The sequence below is a fragment of the Ambystoma mexicanum genome, chromosome 4p (genome assembly GCF_040938575.1).
Source record: "Ambystoma mexicanum isolate Mex_15411 chromosome 4p, UKY_AmexF1_1, whole genome shotgun sequence".
NCBI classification, from domain to species: domain Eukaryota; kingdom Metazoa; phylum Chordata; class Amphibia; order Caudata; family Ambystomatidae; genus Ambystoma; species Ambystoma mexicanum.
This window is the reverse complement of record NC_090927.1, coordinates 839,808,052-839,826,988: the sequence shown is the minus strand read 5'-3', so window position 1 is coordinate 839,826,988 and position 18,937 is coordinate 839,808,052.

The following is an 18,937-nucleotide window of genomic DNA, read 5'->3' as shown; positions in this document are numbered from 1 at the left end:
AAAAACCAGAACATTGACTCTCCCTGTTTGGTTCACCGGTTCACCATATTGTCAGTCATGTCTTGAAGGCAAAGAAATGTGCAGGCTGGCAGCTCAGATAGTGTACCACATTAAAGTGATATTCCATTTGAAGCGGTTTAACTTTCTGCTAAGGAGCAACCCAAGCCTGCAGAAGTCCGAGGGGTAGCCATTGTTTTCAAAGTCAACAAGCAATTATAATTTATGTGCAAGCACCTAGCTCTAATTGTCTACCATGATGTCAATAGGTGTGGGCAGTCATTGGAAGTTGGAACAAAAGAAAAAATAATCTGGATATATGCAGAAAAATTATAATGGATAAATACAGAGAGAAAAACTGCAAACATAAAAACCATAAAACCAGGAGCCTTATATATAATTGATCTTACATGAAAATATAGCAGGATTAGGTAGAAAGTAGCAATGTGTAATACAAAAATCAGGACTTCAGAACTATGAAAGTTGCTTGGAAGAGAAATTAAAACGCATACAAGGGTGCAGAAAAACGAGAGGGAGTGGCAATCTGGCAGATGTTATGAACTGAAGAAAGCCGAATCTACAATAACAAGTATTGGCAACCCCAAAAGGCCAGCCTTTTCAAATATAAAGATACAGATTTTTTTTTGTCCCACACAGGCTTTATACAAATGTCAAACCCTCCACATTTACAAAGCTATGCCTGTTGTCATTGCTCATTCATGTTTATATTGTAATCAGGCTTGAAGTTATCCAAGCACTGTGGTTTGCTTTGATTTATTTTATTCTGCTCTTGTTGTGATTGTAGGTTTTTCTCTGTGCTTTACTTCGTGTGTTTCGATCATGAAGACGCAGATGGAAGAAGGCTAACGGGGGATTCTGAGTTCTCAGCCAATGTGTTATTGCAAGGCATTGCTGCTGTTTCAAAGAGCAGAAACCGTCCTATGCATATTCATAGGATCTGGATTCTAGATATTCTTGTCAGTAAATCTAGGAAAATCATCATTCAGCTCCCAAGAGTTAGATCTGTACTTGAATACCAACTTTCCAGTGGGGTGTTCCTCTGTGATGTAAACAGGGAGAATGCTGCTACATTTTACAACAACACAGTTTAGATAGAACATGTCTGCTCCTTGATGAAGTGGGGTGAAATTGCCCCGGATGCCATAAGTAAAAGGCCGGAGTCAGTGGGGGGGACATGCCCTTTAGTAAAAAGGCCTGTACTGAAATAATGTGGAAATGAGGCCCTGCACTTTCAAAGCAAAAAGGAGTGAATTTGAGCCTCAAAACATGGAGATGCAGAAACATGACAATTGCCTGGCATAAGGGAAAGACACATTGCAAGGTTTTCCAAAATTATTGGAGAGCTGAAGTAACATTCTTAGAAACTACAGTCCACATAACCCTCAATGGGATGCCAGCATTGTGGGCAGCAGTTGCAGTGAAGCAGATTGCCTTCTGTCATGAACATTAAATAAAATTAGTAATTTCATTTCTCCATTTAAACTAAAGATATGCTCATCAAAATGTATGCAAGATTTTTCAAATCTGAACTTGGCGTTTGTCATGCTGGGAGGCTGAACTGGGTTAAAATGCTGCAATAAAATGAAGGCCTTTTTCACGGCTGAAAACTAACACAATGTCATTTCGATTTTGCTTCCAAGTGACACTTTGCAAAGACAGAATAACACCAAATCCTTTAAAAATGTAACTATGATGCCCTCAATAAAACACCGTATGCAAGGAACAACTTTGCAATTACATTTAACCATGTAAAAATTGTGTGTCTTTCAAGAGTTATTTTAAAGTGAAAATGGGAGTTAATAGGTAATGTTGGCTAAGGCCATGGGTTTCGTTTCTCTCTGTTTCCTTAGTTGTGAAACTAAATTCCAAAGCCCATGCTGTCATGGGGACTTAGGCCTGGCTCACTGAAGACGTGAGGTCCATCCCTTTAAAAATACAAACTAAACAACTGTAGAGATCAAATTTGTGGTGGGGACAAGATAAAGGCAGCTCTCTTCCCCAGCTTTTCTGACCCAGGTCACTTAGGCCGCAATGAAACTTGCCTTAGCTGGCAATTAGCTCTTGGAATGTGCAAGCAAATCTCAACACAGGACCCCTCTTCATGTCACAGCCAGGAACGGCACAAGGCAAGGGTGGGGGTAGGTCTAAGGAGAGAGGTAACTGCCCATTGTGTAAAATGTCCTAAAGGAGGCATGGATAATGTCCCTGCTCAAGAAAGCCAATCTTGACCCCCTTCTTGCTAAACACTATTGTCCTATCACCAACATGCCCTTCCTCTTGAAGGTCATGGACCGAATGGCCTATCTTCAGTTACAGAAATTAATTGATTATAATGCCATCCTTGGGCCTCGTTAGTCCGGTTATCATGCCTGTCACGGCACTGAAACTGCCATGTTTGATTTAAAATCTAATCTTGGATCCATCATTGATCATGGCCATCCTGCACTTCTGATGTTGTTAGATCTCTGAGCCGCGTTTGACTTGGTCGACCATACGCTACTGGCAACTAGGCTACAATCCCTTGTCGGCTGCTCGAATCTCACTAAACAATGGCTAGTCTCTTTTCTTGGTCCTCGCAATGCTCGCGTGGTCATCCAAAATGCTACCTCTATACCTTCTCTGCTCACACGTGGTGTCCCCCAGGGTTCCTCCTTATCTCAAACCCTGTTTAACATCTATATTCTCCCCATGCCTGTTATGCTTGACGACCTGGGTGTTGTGTATACCAACTACGCTGATGACACCCAGGTCGTCTTTGAATTGTCTGGCTCCTATCCCACAGACTCTGACGCCATCTCGGCCATCTATTCTATCAACCACTCATGGATGAGTCAAAATTTCATGGCTCTGAACGTGGACAAAACTGAGCTCCTCATTGCAGGATCAAGGCACATGTTAAAAATCTTCTGAAGGAATACGACTCATTCTCTATTGCTAATGTATCTATTCCAGTGGCACAAAGCGTTAAGACTCTTGGCATCACCATGGATGGGGAGCTCTCAATGCCACTAAAACCAGGGCAACCTGTAGCTGGATTAACAAGCAACTGTGTGCAATGTACCCTTTTCTCTCTGTCAACAATATGTCTCTTCTTGCATCTGCCTTTGTTAATTCCAGGTTAGACTACTGCATTAGTCTCCTAGCATGCACGTCTGCTGTTAATATCGCCGCTCTCCAGAAAACCCAAAACGGAGCAGTCCAAGCAGTGCTTGGTTTACCCAGGCATTCTTCTATCACTGAAGCTAGGAAAAAATGGCACTGACTGCCCATCAAGCATAGGGTGTCCTTCAAGATACTCACACTCACATTCAAATGTCTGACCAACTCTGCACCCATCTATCTGACCCAGTGTATTCATCGCTATGTCCCTGGTCGTTCACTCAGGTCCACTGAGCAAGCCATGCTTACTCAGCCACGCTTTCGCTCAGTCAAATTTGGCAAAACCATCTTCAGTGTCGCAGCCCCTGCTCTTTGGAACACTCTGTGAAAACAAAATCAAAATATCGAGGCTCAGTACCCCAAAAGGAAATACACCGAACACGGGTTACAAAGGAACATACAAAGTACTTTATTTTTTACTGAATCCAGTTACGAAGAACAGAGCAAAAATCAGATAGCTATCGGCCCTCAGTGCAACACAACAAACTCCAGCGTGGTTCAGTGTGTTCAGTGAGTGACGCTGTACATTAGAATGCATTTGTTTTTTATACTCTTTGTGAGCATGATGTCCAGCCCCACTTCGGGTTAATATTCCGCTAATACATCACTGATCTAGGGTTCATGCCAAGTCTCGCACATCCGCACATAACTGGTTTGCTTTTAATACATCTATCAACAAGCCTATACAGCAATTGTGTATTCTGGAATTTCCCATGCAGGTCTTCTCAAACATTAATACAATGTAGTTAAACAAGTGTTCTACGTTCAGTATTTGAATACATTGTTCTCAACATATGCTTGCGGATTAGTTTAATTGCATGAGTAATCCTTTACACACAGGTCAACGAAGGACAAGGTCTCAGTTCATGACCTCAACAAGTGGCCTGAGGCAAGTTACATATTAGCTACATACAGATGTGAAGACAGCTATGTTGTATTTTGGAATGACATCGTCCACCATTTTAACTCACAGGGTGACTTTACAAAGCAAACCTACAATGGCAGATTGACCTAAAATGGCGGCTCACATTGATTCTAAGCTCAGGACCTTGCAACAAGGATTTCTTCGCAAGTGACTTATAAGCAGCTTGGCGTAGGCCAATATGCATATATTTATTGTGATAGGAGGCACAATATAATTTCTCTTTTGACAACTCTTCCTCTTCACCTTAAGAGCTCCTACTCATTGATCCACTTAAAATCTTAAGACCCATCTCTTCAACTCTCCCTGGTTCTCGCTGACGGGCTCTTTCAGATTTCTGCATCTCAATCTTCTTGTCCATGTTATTGTCTTGTTTGTTTCATGTGCGCTGTGAGGCCTTCGGGCGATTTGGCGCGTTAATAAGAATTAAAATAAATAAATAAATAAATGGGAAAAATTCGTTTTTTCATATTGAATCAAAAATATTCATCCCACAATAATCATTGTGAGATTTCTGAAAAGGTGTCAAACAGGCCTTTCTGGTCACCCAAAAACAATTTTTGTGGACCTACACAACTCAAGTTATTTATGAAATCATCATGGGGCCCTCCTTGTGTAGTTGAGAGATATTACAATTTGAGGAAACATATAAAATATGATTCATATTCCGCCCACCGAGCACAATATTTCTCATGGATATAGTTCTGGAGTAAATGAGGAAAAACTGTAGCTCTGAACAGGAATGGCATACACACTCCTGAGTAGTGTTATTTGACTTGCAGTAAAATATAGGTTTAAAAATGCATGCATATCTGGCAAAATATGGAGCTTATGGGTACTTGTCATGCAGTGAGATTTCTATGTCCATGAGCCAGACTAAGCCCCTCTGTGGAATTAAGATGATAGATTGGTCTCCTCCCCTGGTGTCCCAAAACACTCCTACATTTTCTGGATCTGCCAGCACACAGGTGGGAGTGCGTAACAGAGCATTGACTTGCAGTAAAATATAGGTTTAAAAATGCATGCATATCTGGCAAAATATGGAGCTTATGGGTACTTGTCATGCAGTGAGATTTCTATGTCCATGAGCCAGACCAAGCCCCTCTGTGGAAGTAAGACGATAGATTGGTCTCCTCCCCTGGTGTCCCAAAACACTCCTGCATTTTCTGGATCTGCCAGCACACAGGTGGGAGTGCGTAACAGAGCATTGACCAATCCCTTCTGTGAGAACTATGACACATTATTTATGTCATTTGCCTTATAAATAAGTTACCCCACCTCAGATCAGGACTGTTCTGCTCATTAAGATTTGAAATGTGCTGCTGCCGAACTCTGATCCATCCCAGCACTAACAGTGATGTCCAATTCTGGCAGAGGAGCCAGGAGACATAGTAGCTGACTTGGGACCCCTGGGAGGAGAGAGGAAATCCTTGGCTGACCCCATTGGCTGTCTCAGCAGTGGTGCTCTGACGCTCCCTGATTTCCAGTCCAGACCTCTCTTGTGTGTTAACCAAACCCCAGAAATCATAGCATATGTAGGCCCAGTATTCATGTAGCATTGTATTTGATGTTTCACCATTAAAAAGTCCCCATAGAAACCCCCCAATTACCTGTGCATTATAGTTATCTCCCATTGAAGAACTTCCTTGTTTGCCTTTGTATGTAGCAAATCCCCATTGAAAAACCCCTCCTTTGTCTGTGTAAATCCTTAGTGTATTCTTGTAAGCAAATCAATTAAATTCTCTGTTGCATTTCACAGGATTTGGATTGGTGGAATTCGAAACCAGCAATCTTTTTCCCAGTGTTTTGTAAATTGTTATACTTATAAAGTGTTGCCCAAAATAATTAATCCCATTGTGATCTGAGAAACAAATTTGTCCCTGCTGTTAAATTGTTCCCTGATAAATGAATTTCCATCTGCATTTGTATTTTCCCATTACATCTGTCATACTAATCTAAAACCGATTTTTCTTTTGTGAGCCACCCCATCTTCCAGAGCTTGCCTGTCATTTTAAGCATCAGTAAAAATGAATTCCATTTGCATTTTCCTTCCCATTGAAATTGTGTTCAACATCCCCACAATTGATTTTCCCATTCTGTTCCTCTTTCCCCAATGTGAGAAAAAAAACACATTTCCATTTGCCTTTTCTTTCCCATTGCCCGTGTGTTAAATATCCTAAAACCGTTTTCCCTTTTTGTGCTGGATAGCATTCTCTAAAGCCCTGCCTGTCTTTCTATGCTTTCCCATAGCAGCTGTGATAACTAATAAAAAAAACCTATTTTTCCATTGTGCGCTAAAAAACAGATTTCTTTCATTCTTTGCTTGCTCCCCATATTGTTTCTATGAACTAGATCCCAAAGCCGATTTTTAACTTGTGTTCCCACTCCTTGCTACTGCCTTCCATTTTAAACTGACAAGCCTAGTGTATTTTTGGGGTGGTGGGGTGTGCTGGGACTCAAGCCTCATTTTTGTGCACCTGCATTTTCCTGTTTGTTGGCATTCATTTTCTTGGTGTGTTTTGAATGCAAAAGTAAATTATTGTACTGTATATTTTGGGTTATCTCAGTGTAATGCTAAATCAAAAAGGATATTGCATTTGTGTTGCCACACCATTGGTGGCTGTTGTAATTTGTTGATTCTTATTTGACATTAAATAATAAATTAATAAAGATCTTATTGACACACACCGGCCTGGTTCCTAGTCCATTGTGACACAGGGTGTTTGTGGAGGGTGTGTGCGAGACAGGTTGGAGGCCTCCTCAAATTGAATCCACAGTGTAAAAAACAAAAAAGCATTTTTATTGAGCGCCACGTTCATTGTAGGGGAAGGAGATCCCTGACTTGCTTGTGCCGTGTAATCAAATTGTGACATTGATGAAGGCATCCTCAATTGGAGGTTGCTGATAAATTCCTTCCCACTCCTCTGAACTGTCCACACAATTCATTCATGTTAATTATTGAACAAAATATACATCATGCCTCCTGCCACCATAACATACTGACAGCATGGTACTTTTCTCCAAGATAAAATGCCTTATGTTTCCTGGTGTCTTTCCTCAACTCTCTCATGCTTCCTCCTTGAAGCTCAGAGAAAATACCTTGTTTCTACGTCTCTATTTTCAAATCCTCCCACAATGACGAATCAAGCGAGCTGGCCCGAATCAGATTCAAGCCTCTGTAAACAATGGGGGTTTGAATTGGCATAAATGATTCAAATAATTCAGATCAGAAGCTTGAAGTGGCTCTAAACTTTCCAAGCCGCTCATATGGATATGAATATTTGATAGCTTAACTCACCTCAAATAATACCCTATGGTAATACTGAATTCTGGGAAACTTGCTGCATAGATAATGATGCAATAGGGTCATCATTTCCTGCCTGAAGAGTTCTAGGCCTTCTGTGCTACATTTCAAAGCCATCCTTATTCGAAATCTCTATGTATGTGAAAGACGTTAATTCATTTTTGTAGTTGAATCCTTTTATTGTAAGAACACAGTTTATTTTGGTTTACTTTTGGTTTTGCTTTATTTTAACATAAAATAAGGAAATCAGTGCATGTTTCATTGAGCCAGTGCTCAGTCAGCAAGCTACTGCCTCTGTGCCTTTTTTCTGATATAGTGCACTTCATTTCAGAACATTGTTCATAGTAGGCATTTTTTGTTCTTTCAGTTCATTTATTTGTATGTCATTTAAATCTAGTTTATTTTATTTGATGTGTAAAGCACCCAATGACCCAAAGGCATTGAGGCACTGTTCAACCAAGCCATGAAAAATATAACAGCAGTTTCAATAAAAAGCATTACAAAAATGTACATTTAAAAACACATAAAAATATAAAGAACCTTTTAGAAAATTAAGATTGAGATTCATAGTTGTAATCCAGTTTAAACAGATAGGCTTTGAGAGATTTTCTAAAATGTATCAGTGAAGGAAGTAAAGGTAATTCAACGGGTGGCATTTCACGTCCATGGAACAGCAAATAAAAATGCTTGGTTTGCCTAGCTAGTCTGTTTACATTTTGGAATCGTAAGCCTTTTCTGGTACCTCTGGTATCTCTGGTGATAATCAGTTTATCATCAATATAGGTCAGAGTTCCAAAGGGTAATGTCCTTATATGCTATGTAACAAAACTTAAATTGAATCCAGTAACACAGGGGAAGACAATGAAGTTCAAACAGAATAGTTGTAATGTTCTCATTTGTCTGAGATCCAACTACCAATGTTTCCAACTACTAGACTAAATAGCTTTTTGTTTAATTTTCTCTTTCAAGCTCTGTTTTCCAACTGTTATCAAAAAATGCATTTTATTTTTCCAAATAATTATTTTTGATTGTTTTTTTGCTACATATTTAATTTATCCTTAAAACAAGATAAGCATTTGTGAAATCTGTTTCCAACAAACATTATTCTGCAGTTTTGTAGTGAAACTTCCCTTTTCGGCAAGCAATACGTTTAATTTCCCATTCCTTTTCTTTTCTTTGAAGACAGAGTCCAATGAAACAATTATAATTTCAAAAATATATATTTTCCAAAGGTTGGATCTATCTTCCAAAGTCTAAAATAAAAGAAAGACAGAGCAAGATGTTGGTGATGTAGAGCCATTACGATTTTTTAGAGTACATCTTTTCTTTTAGGAGTGGCCATTTAAATTGTCATCGAGCGACTTTTTTAGGAAGGAGAACCTTTACAATTTTCATGGCGCAGCTGATCTATGAGCCAGAAAAGAATTATGTGAGAGAGATCAGCTTCTCTTTTAGTCTGTGAGGGAGAGCCATGCTAAAACGAACAATTTTTGTAGGGAGCCAATTTGCTGTAATAAAGAGCTGTATGAGTTGTAACAGCTGTAAGAGACAAGGGATGGCAAGCTGTCTCAGACAGGGTTGGGAAGGCTACCAGGGAGAAATCCAGAGCCAGTCCTCTTCCCTTATGGAAGAGGTGGCAGATGAGAGGGCCCTGATTCCTGTCCCCGCACACCTTGTGCCACTAGCCTTTAGGTACACCCCCAAAAGAATAACAAAAAACCTCAAAGACAGTAGGGGTAAATCCACACTAGCTCTGACCGTGGAAGTCAGGCACCCCTGGGTTAGGGAGGAGGTGCTTTTAGAGAAGAGAGAGAGAGATCACCATAGCGCCCATCATGCAAATCAAAATCAAAACCCCTGAATTGTCTTTAGGTCTTAGTTTGTTATTTTGGCCATTTGTGGCATGTATGTAACCAGAAAGTGAGCTGTGGGCAACAAGCTGGGCTATTCAGCACAACATTGCTTAAGCACCTGTACAGGAGGGTGGAGCGACCTCTGATGGGCCCATGGGATCAGAGCTCACCCTTGAGTACCTTAAAATGAGATAGCTGCACCTTGAGGTTGATGGGGTGCAGGATTCTCTTACTCCAACACCAATCACTAAGGACAACTCAAATGGTTTGGCAAAGGGAAGTCCGTTTAATGACAAGTACAAAAAACAGGGAAACATTAGGAAATCATCAGTGATGCGATCGCCCGTCTCGCTTCAACTTCCATAATCTTCATTCAGACAGCAATTCTTATGGGCAAAAGTCAACATCATTGACGTGTAACACTCGAAAGTTTGTCATGAAAGTCTACTGGTTGGAAAAGGTAACTTAAGTATAGGTACTATATCTGTATATGGTAACGGGGTGTGGGGATAGGATAACTCGTATTGGGTGGCCATCTACGCCCATCCCTCTACATCACTCATGCTAGACGTCTCTGCAAGTACAACGTTTCATTGGTTCTACTAACTATAGGACCCTATATTACTTAGTCCATTGTGATTGGGTCAGTTACACCCCAAGCATAAATCTCCACTTTAATTAGCAGCATGCAGAATGTTCACCCAGATGTGGCATGCCCTAAGATTCACCTTGCCTCCCTTCCATCAATCAGTACTTTAGGGCTATGTGTCAATTAGTTGGCTGAGGATGGCCTCGAAACTGTAGCTTCTTATGAGGGAAAGATATGGCATCCTCTGGTTTAGGGTGACATTAGACATTGGTACCTCTTCGCGCTTGGCTTGTAACGTGTCTGTACACCGTGAAGCTGCTTCATTTTCCATCTATTTGCATATTTGATTCTCTCTTCGGCCTTGCCACTTGCCTGGGCCTTCTTATCTCGACCTTCATGGGCAGGCTGCTGTGCTCTTAAGTTTCGATTCTTCTGAGTTGCCGCTCTCCTCTCTTCCTTGGGTTGACCTCGAATTCCTAGGCACGAGCTGCTTCTTGCTAAGTTTCGATTCCGCTCTTTCGTCTGGCTTTGTGCTGGTATATGAATCATGGCCTGTTTGGCCCCTACCATCCTGGGCTTAATTCTGCTTTCATGTAGAGTGGAGTGTACTTATATAATGTGCTTCATTGAGGTAGATATATATAGTTGGTGCTTGCCGCTCTATTCTTCTACTATGCATAGCAAGCCGCACTGTTTTCTTAGCTTCTTCCGTTACAAGCCTATGTACAGGTGTTAGCTGGTTGCACACTTTCATCCTGCTTTATGGTTATGTTTCTTTATATTTCGACATCGTCTCTTCTTCTATGTCTGTGATATATTTATCCATGGTGTTTCGTCTTAGTGTGTCATCTTTCGGTTGTTGTTTGATCATCTGTACGTCTGTCCGGGCCCTCGTGTCGACACCATTCACCTTCAATTAAGGCCCTTTGGGTCTCTTCTGGGACAGTTTGAAAATAGTCTTCATGTCATGTCAGCTGTTGGTACGGTTGTCTCAATGTGTACCGTGCTGCCCATGGTTGTCTGGTAATTGGCACTTCAACAGGTATTGCTCTTCCAATGGCCTAGCGCGGCTCTCTGTTGGTTTATTTGCTCATCACATGTCACATATCTCGGCGAGTATGTTCCTGGTATTTCAAAATGGGTGGTTGGAGTGCATGCAATATCTGGGACCTCCTCTACACACCATCTCGAACAATATCATCAAATAGCTCTTTCTAACTGTTAAACAGATGGCACAAAATCATGTGGTGAGATGACAGTTGTGGTTCAAAATGAGAAGGCTGATGATGGTAATTCTAGAAGGCTGAACTTCAAAATGCAGTAGAATATCTTTCCACCAGCAAACCTTAAGATGCATGTTAGAAACAAGAACAGCCTATTCTAAAAACACAGATTAACTCTGGAAATCAACCAGTTGATTAGAGAGTTTATAGGCAAGGTCATGCAACCATTTAGTGATGTGGAAAACCTTGTTTTCGAATCCCTTATTAATTGCTTTGCACCATACTACAATAAGCCAAAGCAGACATTTTGTTCAACTTTTAGAGTTACACAATTGTATGATAATTTGCAAATAACTGTGCATTCTGCCCTGAGCATAAGAGAAAGCTCTATTATCCACTAGACTACCAATATGTTGGCCAGATTCCAAACAGAAGATTACAAGTGCATCACCACCTACTGGGTAGTATTGTAACCTACAGACTAAGAAATCTCCTCTTCTAATATCTTGCCTTCAAAATGCTTTAACGCCAACCAAACAGGCAGTGGTAGGCCGAAAATGGCTTCTCTCTGCATCACTGGAAAAAAACACAGCAAAGCATATTTTAGAAGAACTGCAAGATGTTACATCTGAATGATGGAAGCTGCTAATTTTACATGTCAGTTTTGTTTTACCTGATAGTGCCTGCATCATCAGAGAGGAATGCCAGAGGTTAAGATGAATTCAAAACCTTCCAGACATCACCTCTTTTGTTTTGCTGTAGTCACCCCGAGACGGACAGGTGTGCCCAGACATGGGTCCTTTGCCTGCTGGGCTTAGAGACCCAAGCTACTCCTCACTGATGATGCCCAACAAGGCGAATTATGTTTGGGGATGATTGTGGTCTGGTGCTGAAGGGATGTGACCAAGCAGTTTGGGGTGGACTGCCCTTTTTGGGGTGACACCAAGCCTAATTTGCATATGATCTTTCTCATTTTGTAATGACTTGGAAGGCAAAGAATGATCATTTGGAGGGTTGCCCAGAGCAATGCCAGAGATCAAGATTAATTCTAAACCCGCCATCCATCAACCCTTTTGTTTTGCTGTAGTGAACCCAAGTGGGACGGGAATGCTGAGACGTGGTTCCCATTCCTGCTGGGCCTAGAGACCCAAGCTACACCTCATTGATGATGCCCAATGAGGCCAAAACATGTTTGTTAAAGCTTATGACACATGCAGAAGTGATGTGACCAAGCACATGGGATGGACTGCCCCTTTTTGGGTGGGACTGAGCCTGATTTTCATATCGTCTTTCATCTTTTGTAATGGCTTTCCAGGCAAAGAACAATGTTCTGCAGGGTTGCCCAGAACAATGCCAGAGGTGAAGATTAATTCTAAACCTTTCAGCCATCACATCTTTTGTTTTGCTGTGGTCACCCCGAGTGGGGCGGCTATGCCCAGATGTGGGACCCGTGCCTTCTGGGCCTAGAGACCCAATCTGCTCCTCACCAATGATGCCCAACGAGTCCAAAACATGTTTGGGGGTGCTTGTGGTCTCATGCAGAAGGTATGTGACTAAGCAGTTCGGGCAGACTGCCCCTTTTGGGGGGGACCAAGCCTGATGTGCATATGGTCTTTCACCTCCTGTAATACCTTGGCAGGCAAAGAACGATGGTCTGGAGGGTTGCCAAGAGCAATGCCAGAGGTTAAAATTAATTCTAAATCTTCAAGCCATCACCCCTTTTGCTTTGCTGTAGTCACCCCGAGTGGGACTGGTAAGCCCAGACATAGGTCCTGCTCTTGCTGGGCCTAGGACCCATTCTACTCCCCACTGATGATGCCCAACAAGGCCAAAACATGTCTGTGTATCCTTGTGGTCTTGCGAAGAAGCAATGTGACCAAGCAGTTCAGACTGGACTGCATATTTTGGGGTGGGACCAAGCCTGATTTGCATATGGTCTTTCCCCTTTTGTAATGGCTGGACAGACAAAGAAAATGGTTTGTAGGGTTGCCCAGAGCAATGCCAGAGGTTAAGATTAACTCTAAACCTTCCCACCATCACCTCTTTTGTTTTGCTGTAGTTACCCCGAGTGGGATGTGTATGCTCAGGCGTGGGTCCTGTGTCTTCTGGGCCTAGAGACCCAAGCTACTCCTCACTAATGATGCCCAACAAGACCGAAACATGTTTGGGAGTGCTTGTGGTCTCATGCAGAAGGGGTGTGACCAAACAGTTTGGGCTGGTTTACCCCTTTTGGGGTGGGAGCAAGCCTGATTTGCATATGGTCTTCCCCCTTCGTAATGTATTGGCAGGCACAGAATCATTGTCTGGAGTGTTGCCCAGACCAATTCCAGAGGTTAAGATTAATTCTAAACCTTCCAGTGATTACCTCTTTTGTTTTGCATCATCAGTCAACAAGTAGGAGTACCAGCTCAGACACAACAAACATGTAAGAACATTTTCCCAGTCGATACCAGTTGCAAGAAACAGTACCTGTCAAGAAAACCTTTTTGGACAAAGTACACATGTCTTCACAGGATGACATGGTTGTGTCCAGGGAGCGCTGCATATACTACACTGTTGATAGCTATCACAGGGAAGGTGCCATGTAATACTCATCCATTCAAGAAGGAGATCTGACACAGGCTTCCCCGATTAACGTTTAGATGGTGAACTGCCAGACAACCAGTTTTTATTCTGAGTAAACTTTAGCAAAGCTTGAAATCTCATTTCATAAAATGTTCAGTGACTGCCTTTAATAAAAACAATCAAACGCTTTTCCCCCAACCATTGCTTCCCAAGGATATTGGCAATGTGGAGTCAGATTCAGATTACCCAAGTCTATGTATACATGTACTACATGTTGGTGGGGCTGGGAGAGTCAATCTTAACAATTGCAATGGCTTATGGAAGACAAGAAAACACATTTGAGCACGAGAAAGACTGAGAGAGGACAACCAAACACACCACAAATAATTATAGAATATTATATTAGTAGGTATGTAGATTTTGGCCTGTGGTAATGCTGGGATGCAGGTACCGCACTCATACAGAGGCAGCAGTGCAGACCGCTCATACTCTATGAGCACAGAGGTTTGTACCTAGAAAATCTTGTGTACAGGGATGTTAACATTAATTACTTATCATATCATGGTGTCAGTATTTTCATTGTTCCCCTTGGTAGATTTGCCTGCAGCACATGTGTCAATTTATAGATAGCATTAAAACACTCTACAGAGCATTATGGGATGAAAGGAAGAGCAGCAACAATGTTGAAATGCAGAGGGTGAGGCCAAGTCGTGTTGAAAGCATGCATCCAGTGGCAGAGAGTTATGCAGCACCCTATTAGGTTGATAAAGAACACAGAACATTTCATGTCATTTTCCATTTAGGGAACTCTTAGTAGCATATGAATGAGAGGTCGAAGTGCCTGTTAGAGCAGACATATAGTAAAAGGAAGCTGGCTTTCAGTGTTAGGGCCATGGGCCATTTTAGCAAGAGTTTTGCTATTTCTGTATTAGGAGTAAATTCTGTTGGAAGAGTTTGTTGGAAGAAAGAGCATTAGCTCATGTCTAGAAGTCATGCTGTTTGGTTCGCTAGTTAAAAATTATGTTCCCTTCCTCCATGAGTGTTTAGACAGTCAGAGTTGTGTGTGGCAGAGCAAGATGCTGTGTAGATAGTGGCTGATTTAAGGATGCTGCCCGGCTGCAGGAGATGGGAATAGAACGTGGACTAGATCTATACTCTGGCTACAAATACAAATCTTATGGGAACAGAGCATGGGTGTCTGATGTGCACCAGCTAACTAAGACGAGAGCGGCGCATGGCTGTGTTGTTGTAAAGCCATCTGGATTCCCAGAAAGATAAGGAAGGAACATGTACCAGCGAGGAAGCATCTTTAAAGATCGGAGTAGCACAAGGTGTGACAGCACACACAAAATATAAGGACAAATAGGCGGTCTAAGTCTGCCAAGTTGTTTGATCACATGAAGAGACCATTGCATTCTCAAAGGGATGTCCCAGTGGTATGCACATCTCAAGCTGATCAAAGTGTCTGAACAAATAAGGACGATCCATGTGTGTAACAAAGTATCTGATTAGCAGAGATTATATTGTAGTGTTTTATGATGACTGCAACATAAAACATATTAGGGGTGTGTTTTAGATAAATATTTACCCAATGGAGTAGCAAAATATATATGAATGTTTAGGGTTGTATATTGTTTTGTCCAACGGGAAACGTGGGAATGTTTTTATCTGAGATGTTAATTTCATCTGTTTACTGCTATAAAAACGTATGACTTGTATGTAAGTAAGATGAGCTAGTGATAGTTTTCCACTAGTCTCCCTGGCCGTGTTTGCATGTAATAAATCTTGTTCTTGTTATCCTTGCAAAGCCCAGCACTCTTTATTTGACATGTGGATTTTCCTGTTGATTGACTTGATTTGGGACCTGCCCTACACTTTGGTAGAAGAGGATGGTGTTCCAGATTCCGTAGAGAGCTGTAACTCCCCTGCCACACACTCTGGGTTGCTGCATCCAGCTGCAGTGACTAGATTGTGTGTATGCTCTCAGGAGGTCTGCAAGTACTTAGTTTATCTGAAGGCCTGACTGGTCTCTGAAGGGGGGTGCTGCTCCCACTTGTGCAGGCGATTGACAGGGGACATATGTTGTGGTTTATTAAGCAGTCACACTCAACTCCTTTCCCCCCAATGAATGTGGTACACATTAAAATCACTATGATTTTGATTCAGGTTCAGTTTGGTAAGGCCTCCTACCTGTCTTGCACCCAGCCCCAACAAATACCCGGTGTGACAATGGACTAGGAACCAGGCCATTGTGTAGTAAGAATATATATTTATTAATGTATTTAAACCACATTTGACAAATAGACTAACATCAGCCACCAATGCTGTGTCAACACAAGAAAAAAATATTTCCATAATGGCACCAGCACAGAGATAATACTGAGATATGCAATCACAATTTCTTGCAGCTATCTTTTCAATTCAACCACCAATACAGAAAAAGAACAATTCAAGACACACAGTAATTACTGATTTGATTATACTACTTTTCTCCCTGCAACCTCCAGACATCTATTAGACTTGGCCCCTCTGAATGAAAGGCCAGTGTCAGAGAGTGGCAATACAATCGGAATATCGTTTTGGGATTCTGATACAATTCACTCTTTGGAAAAAGGGATTCAAGGAGCAAAATCTTTTTTTTAAACTTTTTACCACAGATTCAATATGGGGGAAAGAAAAACAATGGGAACAATGTGTTTTGCCACACCTAAAAACAACAGACATGGATTTGTGGTTTTGGTCAGACACAATGGGAACCAAGGGGCAATTTTGTTTTGCACCCTGTGCACTCACGTGGAAACAGGGTTTTGGGATTCATTCTTTTGGCAAATCTTTATGTCTATACTGCCTCAAAACACACTGGGACGAGCTTATTGATTTCGAATGCCATCAAAACACATCCTGTGATTTTTATAGGGGAGTTAATTAATTTACTTTAAATAAATATGCTAAGCATCTACACAGACAAACATGATATTTTGCTATGATATTTTGCTATGAGTAAATAACTAAAACAATGCTTGAAAATGCAGGGCCTACACAATCTATGGCTTTGGGGATAGTTTTACTTACAGGAGAGGTTTTGTAATGAGCATCAGGGAACAGCAGGGCACCTCTGCGATAGCAAGGGTGTCAGGTCATGATATTCCCCTCCGGCTCCTCCAAAGGGTCCCAGTCAGCTTCTATGTCTCCTGTCCGTCTCCAATGCAAGATTTGGAGCCTCTCTGCTTGGATGTTTCTCACAAGCGTTCATCATTAGGTTACCTCCCGGAATAAGTGGAAAAGCCCAGTTCTAATGCAAACCAGTCTACTTATAGGGCAAATGACATCACAAACCTGTCATGATTCCCGCGAAAGGGATTGGTTGGTTTTATCTACCCACCTGTGTGCTAATAGGACAAGGAGATGAGGGGTGTGAGTTAGGTAAGCTGGGGGAGGAGAAAGCTTCATCATTCCAAACTGACATGTGTGCTCGGCATGTTCAAAACTCTAAAAATCTACCAACATGGCAAGTACCCTCATTTTTCAAATGTTTCCATGTATGAATATATTTTTAAGAACTACATTTTAAGGCAAATCAGATGTTGATAATCTGAAGTTGGCACACCCTTCCTATGCAGAGATACAGGTTCTCTTAATTTACTCAGGAGCCGTATCAGTGAAAAATTATTTCCTTCACCCTCACACCAACTTTCAAATCTATCGGAAACAAGAGAAGGCACAAAATCAAAATTTCAATAATAAATGTAGTTAGGTTGATCACACAAACATCGTTTTAGCATGGTTCAAAGGGGGTTACTGTCACCTTCAATAACAGTCTGGAATGACCGTTGTGGCATATACTCTCCCCTTTTTATGCAATAATATGTATTTTTCTATTAACTAAACTCCAGCCTTTTCCACTGTTCTCTTAAATTGCATGTGATCAAACGTAAACATGAGCCAGCCTCTGCTGGCTCATGTTTACGTTTGCCCCTCCCTTCTTGGCCTGTAATGGTCCTGGCTGCAACACTAATGGGCATTTTATGGGAATTGTGACCTCGCAGTCACTTCTGCTGAAAGAACAGGCAGGGCCTTATCTGTTTCTACCATAGTTTAAATCTAATGTAACGCTCACCTGAATCCCTCGGAGGCGCAGGTCTGGGCTGGGGGTTCTCGGAGTCTTCTAGGGTCACGCGCAGGCCTCAAATGCCACCCTGGAAAGGCCCTCTCCTCACTGAGATCTTGATCTGAAGGGTGAGGTGTCTGCAATTAGGAGAGCAAGGGGTTAATAGGATATATAAGCCTGACTGGGCAAGCTGACTCCCCTTCCTGGTACTCCCCAAGTAGTTCGTAGGCTAAACGTGCTCACCTTATATAGGTGAAAGCGGAGCTCTCCATCCTGCGTCTGTGCAGGGGCGCCGAAGCCAGTTACTTCACTGGTTAATTGTCCAGCCTCTTGGTTGCAGAGGATGAAGATTTGGAGCTAGGCCGTCGTTAGCAGCACGAGCGGCGGTTGCTTGAATATGGAGGTCCGGAGAGCGATGGAATGGCGAAGGTATTGCAGGCAAGTAAGTAGAAAATGTCAATTCGAAGTTTAAAGCACTTCTTAATGTCTCTTTTCCTTTTTCAGGTTGCAGAAGCAGCTGGGTAGAAAAATAGATGTCGAGGAATGCGCCGAGGAGTGAGATAGATGAGAGCTGGCCAAAACACGTGCGTATGGATGGAGTTTGTATTTCTTAATGATGTCCTTTTGTTTTGCAGATGCGAGTAGCAGCGTCGGCGGAGGCGAGAAGAATGCAGCGCAGGTAGGGAAAGTTTCACGATGGTTACTAACCAATTTCCTTGCTTCCACAGGGTGCCGAAAAAATGGAAAGCTGCAGCCCGTGGCTTGAGATGCACTGATGGATTGGGTAAGAGCTGCGCTGGTTTTTATCTCGTGCAAACCTGGTGTTCTTTTCCCTTCTCAGATGCTGCCGAAGACGAAGATGGTATTTCAGAAGGTAAGATTACGGATTTCTCTTCCCTAGATGCAGAAGTTGAAGATTCTCTGGAGCTGACACGGTGAGCGTCTTGCTGCTATTGCAGAATAACGCGAAGCACGTTGCTCTGATCGGGCGTGGTTTAAATAGTCCTACTGAAGTGCTTAGGTGTCTCCTTCCACAGCAGCCTCGCCCAGGTAAGAAGTCCCAGCTTCCAGAATAGTTTCAGTATCCAGTCCCAGGGAGTGGTGCTGGCCACACCCAGAAGGTAAAGTAGTTCCAGCCATGGATGGATGAGGATTTCATCCTGCAGGTGAGTGAGCAGCATGGTCTGCAGCCGGTA